Raw genomic sequence first — 12,178 nt, forward strand, 5'->3', positions numbered from 1 at the left:
GTGATGTGTAATTCCTATTGGAATCTAGCCAGAGTCAGGATATCTAACATATTGAATTTTTATTGACCTGCAACCTGCATTCAGAGTGACTGCTAGGGTTGAGAAGACTAAGTTATGAGTGTAACGAACGTCGTTGTAATGATGGTCGGACCAAGATACAGCGTGGGGTAGGTTAATCATTTTTTATTTATGATAACCGGCAACAAAAAAATATAGAGTAACCAACGAAACGTACAGCTTTGTAGGGCTAAAAGCTACAATTCAAAATCACAAGATCCCACCAACAACAGGTGGGAAAAGGCTGCCTAAATATGATCCCCAATCAGAGACAACGATAGATAGCTGCCTCTGATTGGGAACCATACCAGGCCAACATAGAAATACAAAAAACTAGAGTACCCACCCTAGTCAAACCCTGACCGAAACAAAATAGAGAATAAAAAGGCTCTAAGGTCAGGGCGTGACAGTACCCAAAGGTGCGGACTCCGGCCGCAAAACCTGACTCTATGGGGGAGGGTCCGGGTGGGCATCTAGCCTCGGTGGCGGCTCCGGTTCGGGACGTAGACCCCGCTCCGCTTGCGGATCCCTCCGCTTCCGTGGAACCGGACCATGGACCATCGCCGGAGGCTCCGGATCGTCTCTAGAGGCTCCGGGCCATGGATCATCACTGGAGGCTCCGGGCCATGGATCATCACTGGAGGCTCCGGGCCATGGATCCTCACTGGAGGCTCCGGGCCATGGATCATCACTGGAGGCTCCGGCCAATGGATCATCACTGGAGGCTTCGGGCCATGGATCATCACTGCAGGCTCCGGGCCATGGATCATCACTGGAGGCTCCGGGCCATGGATCGTCACTGGAGGCTCCGGGCTATGGATCGTCACTGGAGGCTCCAGGCCATGGATCGTCACTGGAGGCTCCGGGCCATGGATCATCACTGGAGGCTTCGGGCCATGGATCATCACTGAAGGCTTCGGGCCATGGATCATCAATGGAGGCTCTGGACCGCAGACTGTCGCTGGAGGCTCTGGACTGCAGACCGTCGCTGGAGGCTCTGGACAGGGAACCCTCGCTGAAGGCTCTGGACTGGGAAGCCTCGCAGGAGGCTCTGGACTAGAAACCCTCGCAGGATGCTCTGGACTGGGAACCCTCGCAGGAGGCTCTGGACTGCAGACTGTCGCTGGAGGCTCTGGACTGCAGACTGTCACTGGAGGCTCTGGACCGCAGACCGTCGCTGGAGGCTCTGGACTGCAGACCGTCGCTGGAGGCCTGGTGCGTGGAGCTGGCACAGGACATACCGGGCTATGTCTCTGATTGGGGATCATATTTAGGCAGCCTTTTCCCACCTGTTGTTGCCTCTGATTGGGAACCATACCAGGCCAACATAGAAATACAAAAAACTAGAGTACCCACCCTAGTCACACCCTGACCTAACCAAAATAGAGAATTAAAAAGGCTCTCTAAGGTCAGGGTGTGACAATGAGACTACATTAAACATCTAAACTCGAACAACCATTTCAGTAATGGATGCCATAAGTCCAAGTAACAGATTGGAATAGTTTAGAAAAATGTATGTAATTTATATTAGAGTAGCATAAGATGAATTAATCAATCAATGTACATGCAAAAACATAGATATTTTGATTTAACCAGGCAAGTCAGTTAAGAAAAAATTCTTATTTATAATGACGGCCTAGGAACAGTGGGTTAACTGCCTTGTTCAGGGGCAGAATGACAGATTTTTACCTTGTCAGCTCTGGGACTCGATCTAGCAACTTCTGTTACCAGCCCAATGCTCAAACCACTAGGCTACCTGTCACCCCATATTGAAACAATTTAAAAAATCGACCTGCAATAGAGAGCATGCTAGGAAATCTGATAATAATGGGCATGGTTTTGGTTAAACTCTGAATATTAACACCAACACTTTGGTTATTTTACACCACTCTTTACAGTGTTAATTTAACTCTTGAATCAACACTAGAAATGTTAAACTGAAAAATCAACACTAGTTAACACTGGCCGATTTGCTGTGTGCTATGAAAGGGACACATCTGGAGACTTTCATACATTTCAAGAACCTTTTAGTATTCTGAAGAACCATAAATGCCACACCATGAACCCCACAGTAAACTCAAAGGTTCTTTATCGGGTATGAGTTTTCCAAGTAACCTTAAGAGCTAAGAAACAACCATTTAAGAACCTTCATTTTTTGTGGTGTAAAGTAAATCTAGTTTAAATTTAAGTAATTAAGATAACTAATGTGAAACAGACATTTATATGATTGTCAATGGCCATCAATAGTACCTTTTCTATGCTTATCGGAGCATGCGACTGGTCAGGTGTGTTACTACTCAGAGGCCAGAATTTCCTTCTATAAAAATGTCAGGGCCCTTGACCAACAGCGATGGCCTGTTGGTGTTGAATAATGTTGGAATTGTCCAGTAGCAGACACACTTCTCAAAGACCTGCATGGTGTTCTCACTCATAGATGTTAGTCAGTTTCCTGCAGGGCTTACGGGCATAGGTAACACACGTAGGTAAGATGTGTACAAACACAACATTAAACTGTGGAGAAGTAAGTTAGCCTCCATATCTGATTTAATTGACATAGGCTTATGTAGAAATACATAAATTATCCCTTTTACATTTGCCTATATTGTTATGTCAAAGTGTCATGCATTTTCATTAATTATTTACTTACATTTTAATATGGGATCGTCTGCTGTCAGGTCTCCATGGCAGCCCATCAACGAACATCCCATGAGAGTTTACCAATGGGATGTCAAAGCATGTTTAATTAAAAAAACGTTATTAACTCTCAAACTACCGACTGGGGTAGAGGCATATTTTTTATCATAGTTCAAAGGTGGCTTATTCAATTCTTAAAAATGTTCATGACTGTCAATCAACCTCTTCAATCTAAATAATTGTTTAGTGTTATACTATAGAGTGATTTCAGTGCCAACAGAAGCTGAATTTGAATAAAACATTTTTTTATTTGTATTAAGATGTTGAATTTAAATTCAATATTATTGAATTTGTAATACACAAATTGAATCATTGAAATCATACATTTAACTTATATTTCATCATTTAAAACTTAATTGAATTAATACTGCATTCAGTTTTAATATTCAAATTCAATATCTATATATATTTTATTTCAATATGGTAGATATTGGATTCATTGTCTGTGTATCAAGTTTACAAACTAGCATTTCAAGTTCACCAAAGTTCACATATATTCAACTTCTCAGATTCAGTTCTCTAAATTCACATTCAAAACCAGAGACAACATCCTGGTACTTTTTGAATAAGGAATGGTAGAAAAGTACAGATAGAATCAAACGCTCTCTTTCTTAAATAGTTTTCTGGCAGTTTCTGAAGCCAGTGTGGCATATTTAATTGATTTTCTTCCTATGAATTTGGCTCTGGTGTTTGAACCATTTGGGCTACAAGCTATTATTACCCCATTCCTGAAAGCTTGGATTCTCTGGAACATGGGTGTTCCCTTCTGAGGCCTACTGCACAACAACAATACTTTCTGTGGCAAACAGAAGCAGAAGGATCTGTGCACCCCATTTAATGAGAGTGCAACAGAGGTGGTTTGGTGATCCATGCATGTGAGGAGCAACCTTGCCTGAGACCTGAAGACGTGTTAGTTTGACTCATGGGGTTCTTACCCAGGTCTGCTATGCGCCAGACAATGTAGAGACCTGAAAAATTACATTGTCTGGGTAAGAGTATGAGGTCAAAGGAGGCTGAAATGTAACTGACGTCCACACTTTTTTTAATCCTTTTTTTGTGGTATCTAATTGGTAGTAACAGTCTTGTCCCATCGCTGCAACTCCCATACGGACTCGGCGAAGGTCGAGAGCCGTGCGTCCTCCAAAACACAACCCAGCCAAGCCACACTGCCCACTTAACCCGGAAGCCAGCCGCACAAATGTGTCGGAGGAAACCTGGTGACCATGTCAGCGTGCATTGCACCCGGTCCACCACAGGAGTCACTAGTGCACAATGGGACAGGAACATCCCTGCCAGCCAAACCCTCCCCTAACCCAGACGACGCTGGGCCAATTGTGTGCCGCCCAATTGGTCTCCCGGTCGCAGCGACAGAGTCTGGCCTCGACCTAGGACCTCTAGTGGCCTTAGACCACTGCGCCACTCAGGAGGCCCGAGGTCCACACTCTTCTGATGAGTAACCTTGCTGGAGACTTAAAGACTTGGGTTAGCTTCCTGAAAATTCCCTACTAATGTGTCCTGCGTGTCCTGTGAGCATCATAGAGGGGGGAACAGAAGGCATGACCATGTTCCAGCATTCAGGAATGGGGTCATAATAGCTTATAACCCAAAGACTGAAACTTGGCCGCAAGTGGATCTTCCAGCAAGACAATAACCCCAAACACACATCAAAATCTACAAAGAAATTGTAAATTGGCCACAAAATCAACATTTTGCAATGACCATCTCAGTCTACGGACTTGAAACCCATTGAAAACCTGTGGTTTAAATTGAAGCGGACAGTCCATAAGCACAGATGAAGGATATCAAGGATCTGGAATGATTATGTATGGAGAAATGGTCTTTAAGACCCCTCCCAATGTGTTCTCCAACTCATTTTAGAAGTATATTTAGTGCTGTTTTTTTTTTTTACCTGTCAATAATTGTGGGAAAAATATGACTTCTTAAACAAAATCTCTTTCTCTGAAAAATTGTATTAGTATAAAAAATTATAATTTCCCCATTTCATTTAGCATACAATATAGCTCAGTATTGAAATATTTATTTTGTACAGTCATTTTTGCTTATTTTTATCAAGGGTGTCAATAAATTTGGAACCCACTGTATATGCCAAGTTGCAGTCAAAACAGCTCATAAAAGTCTGTCATTGGTATGAATACTTGGTAAAACTGTAGTACATAAACCAGCTACCCTCTGAATGTACACATGGTGCTGTATTGTTGTGTATTATCAGAAAAATTCTACTGAAAATGTTATATACTGTAACTTAAAGGATTTGGGTATGCTTTTTTAGGCATGCTGTCCTCCCACTGAGCACAGACGTCAGTTCAACATCTAGTTAAAATATACATTTGGTTGAGTTGTCAACTTACGGGAATTCAACGTGAAATCAACAAAAAATGTCACCATTCCATTGGATTTAGGTTAGAAGTCGGGTGAAAAAAGACTAAATACCCTTACGTTGATTACTTTTTGCAAATCCAATCAGTTTTCCACATTGATTCAACATCATCAAATATATTTTTTGGGTTGAAATGATGTGGAAACAATGTTGATTCAACCAGTTTTAGCCCAGTGGGATAGCCCCTACAGTACTACTCCCATTGTTTCACTAACAGTGATGCTAATGCTGGCTGTGGGAAAGTAAATAAAGATAACTCAGTTTCACTTTTTGAAGTGAATTGAATCACTTTTTGTCAATGAAATTAAGTATATTTCAAATTCTGGTTTACTGCCCCTTTAAATGGCAGTTGTTTTACCATATACATATGACAACATTTTTCATTTCTTCAAAATTCTGAAAACTAAATGATACTCTAATCAAATGATAGTAAATGAGCTTTTAATACTAATGTTTATTGTACATTTGAGAAAACAAATGCACATTATATAAAATAAAATGAACATTTTCGATTTTGGTATTTTTTTCCCAGATACCATTAATTACATGTCTAATGATGTTCTGATAAGAAATAAGTTGATATTTTGCTCTGATTGTTGCTTTTTCCAATAGTTGGTAATCAATGTACAGTACGGACACACCTAGTCATTCAAATAACACATATGGCAATAGAGTGCAAAGCTGTCATCAAGGCAAAGGGTGGCAACTTCCAAGAATATCAAACATAAAATGTATTTTTATTTGTTTAACACTTTTTTGGTTACTACATGATTCCATATGTGCTATTTCACAGTTTTGGTGTCTTCACTATTATTCTACAATGTACAAAATAGTCCAAATAAAGAAAAACCCTTGAATGAGTCGGTGTGTCCAAACTTTTGACTGGTACTGTATGTAAAATACGTTGGTAGCTTGAGGGTTAAGAAGACTTCTAACATTCATCATGTAGAATATTGCTTCAATGGAACCTTCAAATGCAGATTATGACTTTTCTACAAATAGCCTCTGAAACTGTCCATAAATCTAGATAAAAAGTGAGAGTACATTTTTGTTTTTCACTGACAGACTAGTCAAATGCAATTCCAAAGGGAGTGGTGTGGCGTGATTGTACCTTGTGTTACAGCGACTACTAGTGTAGAATACAAGGAGGAGCAAAAAGGAACCATATACGGAACATGCTCAGTTGAGGGTAATGTGAACTTGTGCAACATAGCTATTAGCACAGAGGCCATTCACTTCTATGGAATAAGCATAGTAAAAGGATTGCCAGGTGACATTATTTGTGTCATGTCTCAGTGTAATATTCTCTTGTCTTTTTTTGGTCTTTGATTGCATATGCCAGCACTTCTATCGGTCTGAATTGAATTCTGCAATTTGCAAAATGCAATTAGCGTGAACATTTTGACAACAGAAAGGATGAAGATTGTATGAGAACATACAATTCCACTGTATAATCTGTCAGTCAAAATAAGTAGGCCTATTCAAACACAACAATCCTTCAGAGTACTGTACTGTATGTGCAATCTCCACATACAGAAATTAACACACGGGAAGAGTAGCCTAGGCCTAACTACAATGCACAATGCCACACAATTTATCCCATGTGCTATTCCATTTGTCTATCTACAGTATGGCCACAGTTTACGGCTGTACCAGGTATGTATGCTGTTAGAATGGTTAATTATTATTACCATTCAGTCTCATTCCCTCATTACCGCAGATGGAACAATAGTCCTACCACTGTAAATATGCCTGCCGCCCACCTAGCTTCAATTGGAGATAGGTCATCTATATATTGTAGTCCCCTGCTCCTGTTGTAGTTAAGAGTTCCATGTTTTACATAATGCTTATAGTGCTGCTGCAGTCTACTTTTCTGCCACTTGAATGGCTTAGGAGCACAGTTAGACTGGAACTTTCTGTCTTGTTTAGTGTGGGAAATGCTGCTATAACAATTGAATTTCAATGTTGTGTTATGCTTCTCAGATCTCAGAAGCTACAGTTTTCAAGGGTCCTTTCCCTGCAGCATATGACTATGTAGTTGTATGTACAATACAATATTTCCAGCAGATTAAGACCAGCAGATTGAGATCCATTGCCAATGAGAATAAACTGAGCATTTTGTTCATGACAAAGGTGTCATCATTTTGCCAGCTACATCATACACCAGAGATGGATTCTCCTGCACAATGTCTCACAGCACGGCTCTGCCTTGAGATAATGAGTCTTTTGGCCTTTTGTGAGTTTAAGGGATGACCTTTTAGCTCGCTGGTGCAATATATAGCCCTTTAAACTATAATAACATGATTCTCCCAGTACCATAGGTCCCTCAACTAAGATCAGTAGTATTCATGCTATACTGCTTGAGTATCAGTCTAACACTCCTTGGGTTCCACTGTTTGTTGTGGACATGTTGCTCTGCAGTAAAACACACTGTTGCATGTCAGCTCTCTAGTTCCTCAGTCCTTTTGGAATTTGTAGTAGGGTCCACTGGTCTGTGTCCAGTGGGATGACACAAATAATGTTTTCACTGTGGGAGGGTGACACTGTGGAAGGAGCAGATCTCCACGTCACTTGGTAGGAGCGGCCTGCCAGGTAGGATGCAGTCCAAGAGGATGCAGTCCTGATGGTTCACGGTGTTGAATGCAGCGGATAGATCTAGGAGGATGAGAACAAAGGAGAGAGAGTCAGCTTTGGCAGTGCTGAGAGCCTCCATGACACAGGAGAGCAGTCTCAGTTGAATGACCCGTCTTGAAGCCTGACTGGTTAGGGTCAAGAAGATCGTTCTGAGAGAGATAACAAGAGAGTTGATCAGAGACAGCATGCTCAATTGTTTTGGAAAGAAAAGAAAGAAGGGTCTATCGTACAGGTCTATCGTTTTTGACGTCAGATGAGTCGAGTGTTGGTTTCTTGAAGAATGGAGCGACTCTGGACATTTTGAAGTCAGAGGAGACACAGTCAGTGGTCAGGGTTGAGTTGTGACTGTTGGCTTTTAACCAGAGAAGATGACCTATATGGTTTCTAACGGAGCTGAAGAGAGGGATGAGAATGCAAGAAAGGAAGAGAAAGCACAGCTAGCTTTTACTACTCAGTGCAAACAAAAGCCTGATGCATTATTCCTCTGCTGGCTGCTAGCTAATGATTGGTATCAAATCAAATCAAATGTTATTAGTCACATGCGCTGAATACAACAGGTGTAGACCTTACAGTGAAATACTTACTTACAAGCCCCTAACCAACAACGCAGTTTAAAAAATACAAATAAGAATAAGAAATAAAAGTAGTTAAAGAGCAGCAGTAAAATAACAATAGCGAGACTATATACAGGAGGTACCGGTACAGAGTCAATGTGCGGGGGCACCGGTTAGTCGAGGTAATTCAGGTAATATGTACATGTAGGTAGCGTTATTAAAGTGACTATGCATAGATAATAACAGAGAGTACCAGCAGCGTAAAAGGGGGGGGGGGGGGGGGGCAATGCAAATAGTCTGGGTAGCCATTTGATTAGATGTTCAGGAGTCTCATGGCTTGGGGGTAGAAGCTGTTAAGAAGCCTCTTGGACCTAGACTTGGCGCTGAGGACCCACGCCAAATATCTGTGGCTACTTGAGTTTGTTGCTTTTTAAAAATATATTTTTAATTGATTACCAGATGCCATAGTGGCGGTGCAGGGGAAACGGAAGTGTGGTGAATGAATGTGTCTGTTTGCCAATAAGTTTTGTCATCCTCCTCCAAGTAGTGTACAGTAATTCTGGCATACACTGTAATAAGGAAAGTGGTGTCGGCATGAATACAGATGTAGGATCTTATTTGAGACAGATTCTTAAAGCAAGAAAATAATCCTGCATCAACAGGAAATGTGAATTATTATGTGCATTATAATTAATATACATTTTTGTAGGGGTTGATACATTTGTCATAATGGAAAATGAAGTCTGAAATTTCTAATTGGTAATTACAAACTTCAGAAGCCTTTTTGAACCTCAAGGAAATGTCTCCTGCAACTGGGTGATCAAATTAAGATCCTACATCTGTGACAGCCCAAAGTGCCCAGTATTACATTATATAAACTCTGCCACATCCTGATAGGCTCTCAGATTTCAGATGCACTCAGCCCTGTGGGAGGGAGAAGTCAGTTTGTCCAGGAAATGAAGGTGACAACAACAGAGACTGACTGTATCTTCTATTCCAGCCACGTGCTTCCCAGCTAACCGGTAATGATGGCCATTGTCTTCCGCCCACATACTTAGTCTTCTTCTCCTATCTGTGAAATCACCATGCAATGTAGTATATTGAACTCTATGCATTATTAAAATATACAATTTATATGCATACCCAGATGCTGTTAGCTGAACACCAAAAAGGAAGATTCATTAGTGGTTGATAGTGGATGGTTTGACAATTTGTCATTTTTCACTTGACTGATTCTGAACTAAATTAAATGTGTTGACAAATGTGTTATTGGCTGTCCAATTAGTGAGAGAAGCCCATTTACTCCTACGTAGACAACATTTCCATTTCCTTTGGTTTTCCTACTTTGGGGGTGCAATGCTCTGTGTATTCCTTGCCTGTTTAATTTAATTCATCAACCTGCAGAAAAGCTTATAAAGTTTATCTGCTCTACATTACACATTCTAAACTGTATAATATAGTCCACTGCTGTAAAGGAATACAAGGGTTAGAGTTGAACCAGGATGTGGACATGAAGCTTGGGTTATGGTTGGGTTTAGGTTTAGGGTTAGGGTTAGAGTTGAGGTTAGGGTTGAACCGGAATGTGAACTGGAAGTTAGGGTTAAGGTCACTAGCGTCCCACACCCCCTGCAGACCTTGCAATACGGGGGGGACCCACAAGCCTCTAGAGATCAGGCCCACCCCCAGATATCATATGAACACGTAATAAGCCAAGGCTAAATGTATAGAATTGCAGGTAATTAGCTTTAACCCCTTAGAGTCGATTGACACACTGGTGCATCAATCTAAGTTACAAAACAAAAAAATCCCCATCAAAATCCATAATTTTAAGCTAGAAATCGTATTTTTTTTGCATTGGATGCGTCTGAATCCACCGCATCTGCCAGTGTTGCACTTCCGCATCTGCGGTGAAAGGTGACAGAGCTAGAGCGTTGTTTGTCAGACCATGAGACATCCCAAAAGTAGGTCTTCTCACAAAAGAAGACAGATTTTTGACCTATAAACTATTATGACCACAGCTCTATGGAAAGAGGAGACTCCTTTTTGCTCTACAACCACCACAAGTGTCAGGAGACTTGTCTGAATTTGGTACCGTCGATGTGCCAACTGCTGTTTGGTAGCGTCCGAATGGTGGGCTACAAACTAATGGGACTCCACTGGGGAAAGGGAAGATTACCACGAGCACGATGGTGTTCTCTGTTTTTCTCTACGAGGTAACTAGTACCGGTTTAAAAAGCAAATGGAAGTGTGAAGGTAGTTTTGTGCCTAGCCCTAAATATGTGTAATATATATATATATATATATATATATATATATATATATATATATATATATATATATATATATACTGCTCAAAAAAATAAAGGGAACACTTAAACAACACAATGTAACTCCAAGTCAATCACACTTCTGTGAAATCAAACTGTCCACTTAGGAAGCAACACTGATTGACAATACATTTCACATGCTGTTGTGCAAATGGAATAGACAACAGGTGGAAATTATAGGCAATAAGCAAGACACCCCCAATAAAGGAGTGGTTCTGCAGGTGGAGACCACAGACCACTTCTCAGTTCCTATGCTTCCTGGCTGATGTTTTGGTCACTTTTGAATGCTGGCGGTGCTTTCACTCTAGTGGTAGCATGAGACGGAGTCTACAACCCACACAAGTGGCTCAGGTAGTGCAGCTCATCCAGGATGGCACATCAATGCGAGCTGTGGCAAGAAGGTTTGCTGTGTCTGTCAGCGTAGTGTCCAGAGCATGGAGGCGCTACCAGGAGACAGGCCAGTACATCAGGAGACGTGGAGGAGGCCGTAGGAGGGCAACAACCCAGCAGCAGGACCGCTACCTCCGCCTTTGTGCAAGGAGGAGCAGGAGGAGCACTGCCAGAGCCCTGCAAAATGACCTCCAGCAGGTCACAAATGTGCATGTGTCTGCTCAAACGGTCAGAAACAGACTCCATGAGGGTGGTATGAGGGCCCGACGTCCACAGGTGGTGGTTGTGCTTACAGCCCAACACCGTGCAGGACGTTTGGCATTTGCCAGAGAACACCAAGATTGGCAAATTCGCCACTGGCGCCCTGTGCTCTTCACAGATGAAAGCAGGTTCACACTGAGCACGTGACAGACGTGACAGAGTCTGGAGACGCCGTGGAGAACGTTCTGCTGCCTGCAACATCCTCCAGCATGACCGGTTTGGCGGTGGGTCAGTCATGGTGTGGGGTGGCATTTCTTTGGGGGGCCGCACAGCCCTCCATGTGCTCGCCAGAGGTAGCCTGACTGCCATTAGGTACCGAGATGAGATCCTCAGACCCCTTGTGAGACCATATGCTGGTGCGGTTGGCCCTGGGTTCCTCCTAATGCAAGACAATGCTAGACCTCATGTGGCTGGAGTGTGTCAGCAGTTCCTGCAAGAGGAAGGCATTGATGCTATGGACTGGCCTGCCCGTTCCCCAGACCTGAATCCAATTGAGCACATCTGGGACATCATGTCTCACTCCATCCACCAACGCCACGTTGCACCACAGACTGTCCAGGAGTTGGCGGATGCTTTAGTCCAGGTCTGGGAGGAGATCCCTCAGGAGACCATCCGCCACCTCATCAGGAGCATGCCCAGGCGTTGTAGGGAGGTCATACAGGCACGTGGAGGCCACACACACTACCGAGCCTCATTTTGACTTGTTTTAAGGACATTACATCAAAGTTGGATCAGCCTGTAGTGTGGTTTTCCACTTTAATTTTGAGTGTGACTCCAAATCCAGACCTCCATGGGTTGATAAATTGGATTTCCATTGATTATTTTTGTGTGATTTTGTTGTCAGCACATTCAACTATGTAAAG

Source organism: Salmo salar, chromosome 13, assembly GCF_965601325.2.
Source record: "Salmo salar chromosome 13, fSalSal1, whole genome shotgun sequence".
Classification (NCBI taxonomy): Eukaryota; Metazoa; Chordata; class Actinopteri; order Salmoniformes; family Salmonidae; genus Salmo; species Salmo salar.